The 4,851-nt window shown below is 48.9% G+C and overlaps 1 long non-coding RNA gene across 2 annotated transcripts; it reads left to right on the forward strand.

Annotated features, from left to right (window-relative positions):
* The first annotated feature begins 1,289 nt into the window (after window positions 1-1,289).
* On the forward strand, window positions 1,290-3,467 carry LOC129651099 (uncharacterized). Of its 2 annotated transcripts, none has more exons than XR_008714004.1 (2): window positions 1,290-1,468; window positions 3,374-3,467. It is a non-coding gene; the product is annotated as an uncharacterized LOC129651099 (long non-coding RNA). The 2 variants fall into 2 exon arrangements; XR_008714005.1 differs by lacking the exon at window positions 1,290-1,468 and adding an exon at window positions 1,478-1,612.
* The last annotated feature ends 1,384 nt before the right edge of the window (window positions 3,468-4,851 follow it).

The raw sequence follows: 4,851 nt of genomic DNA on the forward strand, positions 1-4,851 counted from the left end.
GGCAGCTCGGCAGGCAGCAGGGACTACACATTGTTATTCAGAAAGTTCCTCCTGCGGTGGAAGGTCAGGGCAGGTGGGGAGGGGAGGGGGCGGCCAGCCTGAGAGCAGGGTCCAGGACGAACTGGGAGGGGTGGAGCCTGTGACGGTGGGTTGCTGGCCCAGGAGCTCCATCAATGGGAAAAGGCATGCTTGCTCCCAGGAAAACAAGCCGAAATTGTGGGGGAGGGGAAGGGCCAGTGGGTGGCTGGCGACAGACTACGGCCACTTTCTGGGGGCGGGGTCCCCACCACCAGTTCGACTCTGGGGCCTTGCCAGGGAAGGTGGAAGATTCTAGTGCGTGTCTGGGAGGCGGTGTGGAGCAGGGGAGAGTTTGGGGGTCGGGGAGGAACGAAGGTGAACCCCGGTTCAGCGGCGCTCTCTCTGGAGTCCCCGTGTGACTCTGAGCCTCGCTTCTTGTTCGTGCCAAATGGAGATAAAACCCACCTCCTCAAACCCTAAAGAGTCCTCAGTGAGCTTCAAGTGCCAGGTACAAATGAGGGGCTCAAAAAGGGGAAAGCCTTTCTCTTCTCCCCCCGCAGCCCCGCTCCCAACAACGGACCCCTAAAGAGAACTTTGAAAAGGCCAAATGAAAGACTGCAGGCTTTGAAACAGTGAGTGTCCCTTCTCCTGCTTTCTGCATATACATGTATGCGCATTCAGTCGTGTCCGACTCTTTTGTGACCCCACGGACTGCAGCCCACCAGGCTCCTCTGTCCATGGGATTTCCCAGGCAAGAATACTGGAGTGGGTGGCCATGACCTCCTCCAGGGGATCTTCCCGACCCAGGGATCGAACCTGCATCTCCTGCATTGACAGGTGGATTCTCTACCACGGAGCCACCAGGGAAGCCCTGTCTTCTCTGCAGTTTCCTTCAAACCTCCATCCAGACCTCAGCTTGGTCACAATGTTCTCTTCCTTAGACTTCATTCCTTTCAGACATTACAGTCTCCCAAACCCTGAAAACCTGTGCATAAATCAATCAACAGATAAGATGTGAGCTATTTTCTGCTTTGCATCGCTCCATGTGCATTTATGAACACACTCTGATGATGACGTCATTGTGGGAAGATGCTGTACAGGATGGACTCCCCGGGGATGCAGGAGGGTCTACAGGGGAGACAAGGAAATGAACTTTTGCAACCTTTGCACATGTAGGTATTGCTCTTTCATTCCAGTCGTGTGTTCCCATCGTTCCTCAGCGTACCTGTGATTCCCAGAAACTCAGGGTTGTATTGAAAGTCAAGGTGGATAAAGAACGGCCACAACATAGATACGAATGATCCTTTCCATGCAGCAAATGACAAGATCAAGTGCGAACTTAGCCGTGGCCAAATCCATATTGATTCTGACTTTTTGGACCCAGAGGGGTCAGGGTGGCCTCCTGCCATTAGCGGTGATGTCACCGCTGGCCACTCCCTCTTTCTCTTGGGTACAGACCTCTGCATACAGTGGTCCTCGATCCTCACAGAATTGCTGAGTGCTTCTGATGAGATTTCAGGCTCCCCAAGACTGGTTTTCGACCAGAAATAAGTGCCAAGTCAGACTAATTGTGGTCAAGAGTTCCAAGGGTTACGTAGCGTGTCTCTCCATGGGAATCTGTCTGTATTGACTCATGGAAAAGAATGCATTTGGGAGGGATGGGGATGAAGGGAGGGAAGGCAGCTGTTTCTTAAACTGGCTAAGAGTGTCTTGATTGGTGCTAAGATTTGTGTTATGGTGACCGAGTTTCTCCAGTCATTTCTACTTCATAGTTTGAAGTAGAAATTCAAATTTGAATTTGTAGAAATTTGAAAGTAGTTAGAGAGTCACAGAGCATCCTAGAAATAATGCAGTTATCTGCAGGACCTCTGGGGTGAGAGAAAGGGTTATTTTCTAATTCAGGTAGCATTCAGGAAACCTCTTCACTGCAAATTCATAACCAAGGGTCTGACACATAAAATCTTTAATACGCTGCCTCTTGAAAGTGAAAGTGTTAGTCGTTCAGTTGTGTCTGATTCTTTGCAAGTCCATGGACTGTAGCCCACCAGGCTCCTTTGTCCATGGGATTCTCCAGGCAAGAATACTGGAGTGAGTGGCCATTTCCTCCTCCAGGGGATTTCCCAACCCAGGGATTGAACCTGAGTCCCCTGAGTGGCACGCAGATTCTTTGCCTTCTGATCCACCAAGGAAGCCCCTCTTACCTCCATCAAATATCACATGTGATTTTTGATCTCTCAATGACTGTCAAAGTCCACACCAAAGATTTCGGAGGACAGACTTCCCAGTGTAGGGGGCCCGGGTTCTATCCCTGGCCAGGGAACTAGATTCCTCATGCCACAACTAAAGGTCCCGCGTGCTGCAATGAAGTCCCAGCACAGCCAAATAAGTCAAATAAATAAATGTTTTTTTAAAAAAAAAGAATTTGGAGGAAGTTAGGCACCAGGAGAAAATAAAGTTTCCAACTTAAACTTGGACTTTTTCCCCCTTTGAAAGAAGAGAAAATGCCTCACCCAACTGGTTAATAAAATTAGAATTCCAGATCTTTCCAGGTGCGTTGATAGATCCCTTTAGAGGAAACTGCTCCCCTGAAGCCAACAGTGCTCAGAAATTACAACCGGTTTCAGCAATTAAGAGAAGTAAAACATTAAAAAGCATGAGGCAAAGTACATTTGCATGCTAATGGCCCCTTCTGTAGGGCTGGGAAGCTGTGTTTTACAACAAAGCAGATAACTTTCCCACTAGAGCAATATTAACCCCTGGGTTCTCACTCCAGCTTCTTGGACCCACTCTTAACATCTGGGATTCTTCTGGCCCCGGGTGGGCAAGATATGGGTTAACTCTGCGTATTAATCCATCCGCTATGGCCTAATTCTCTCTGGCTTGGGTAGAAGAAGAAAGAGAAAGAGAATTAGAAGTTCTGAATGTGCTTGGGAGGAGAGGGAGGAAGATAGAAAGATGCACCAGGGGTGGGAAAAAGCGCTTCCATAGAAAGCACGCTGGAACGGCCGGGCGCAGGCGGGATGCGGACTTAAGTCCAGCTCCCTTCCCCCTGGCGATGTGACGTCAGACACCACTGTACTGAAATCCTCAGGGACTCAGTTTGCTCATGGAGTGGGGTGGAATGAGGACTGGACGAGGTAATGACGGTGACTATCGTGGTTAAGGTAATGGGCTGGCAGGTGGCATTTATGGCGTCTCAGGAGGAACGTTACAAAGACCTTTTGGGTACAACCCTGTGAGAAAGTGCTGTGGCTTTACTGAAGATGAAAAGCAGTCCTTGCTGCTCCGTACAGAGTGTATGAACCTTAGAATAAGGGCAGATTATGTATAAAGACTCCTTTTCTTTCTTTCCAAGGTGGAAACCACCAAGGTCTCTGATTCCATCAAAGATGGCAGCCCTCAAGACTGTACATCCACCTCCAGGAATCAGGAGAATCAGGATGGTGGGGTTCAAGGATGTGCGCTCAATCTCCTGCGAGAACACCAAAATCGCAACTAGCTGCTGAACAACTACCAACGGGAGGCTGTTGGAACGCACCAAGAAAAGATACCCCACGTCAAGGACAAAGGAAAAGCCGCAGTGAGATGGTAGGAGGGGTGCAATCACATTAAAATCAAACCCCGTACCCTCCAGAGACCCTCGGAGGGCACAAACAAGACCTTGTGTACACCAGGACCAAGGGAAAGGAGCAGTGATCCCCCCCACCAAAAAAAGAGACAGAGTCAGACCTGCCTGTGAGTGTTTGACGGTCTCCTGCGGAGGCGTGGGTCAGCAATGGCCCACCGTGGGGACAGGGGCATTGGCGGCAGCAACTCCTATTAGAAGAAGACGTTATAGCACCTAGGGCTTGGGATTGGGAGCTGGATGGATCTGTATTTGAGATCCACTTGCTTTGAAACTGCCCGGCTGTGTTCCTTTGAATAAACGTCTTAACCTCTCCGTGCTCCAGTTTCCCACTGTAATGAGGATGATAAAAATCTCACCCATTCTATGTGGAGGTTCTGTGAGTCAGCACTCAATGTGCCCATTATTAAGGGCCAGTTCTTGCTTCTCTTTTAAAAATGCATTTTTCCCCTTACCTTTCCCCATGACACAATGAGGAAGCAATGCCCAAAGGGTGTCCTGTCTTAGATTCCAAGCTAATTCATTGAAATCAAGTTAAAAAAAAAAAAAAAGAGGAAAGAGCAGTTTCTGTTCGCCCACCAGCATCCTCATCACTCCCCACGGTCACTCCCACTGCTGATGGGAAATAGAGGCCGCCGGAAGGAAGCAAAAGCTCATCAAGGGCTGGAAAATATTAATCTGGGAGCTCATGGATGGGCAGCGATGCATGGCACCGAGAGCGGGCACCGCCTTCATGTTCAGGCTGCCGGTGGGCTGAGCCAGCCCGCTGCCCCGCCCTGGCGCTGAGGGCACTCGGCATGACATGCCAGGTGTCCCCGGATCGACATCCACTTCAGACTGATCTCCAAGACTGGGGAAGCAGGTAGAGAGACAGAGCGTGGACTAGAGGACAAGAGAGCTCTGACTCCACCAACAACCCTTTGAAAAGGCTGCATTTTCGCCCCTTCAAGGATGGTTTTCAACCATGACTGTAAATTAAAATCACAGAAGAAGCTTTAAAAAATAATGCTGAGGCACTACCCGCATTGGTTACAAGTCAGTTTTTCTAGGAGTGAACCTTGAATGTGGGGTACTCTTTAAACTTTCTAATAAGACTAAATTTATTCAATATTCTAGTAAAAGTTTTGATTATAAGTATCCAACAGTATGTAAAAAGCAAAAAAAGGATTTGCAGATTTCTAATATATTACAAAGTGCGTGACTATATA

The sequence above is a fragment of the Bubalus kerabau genome, chromosome 4, assembly GCF_029407905.1.
Source record: "Bubalus kerabau isolate K-KA32 ecotype Philippines breed swamp buffalo chromosome 4, PCC_UOA_SB_1v2, whole genome shotgun sequence".
NCBI lineage: Eukaryota > Metazoa > Chordata > Mammalia > Artiodactyla > Bovidae > Bubalus > Bubalus kerabau.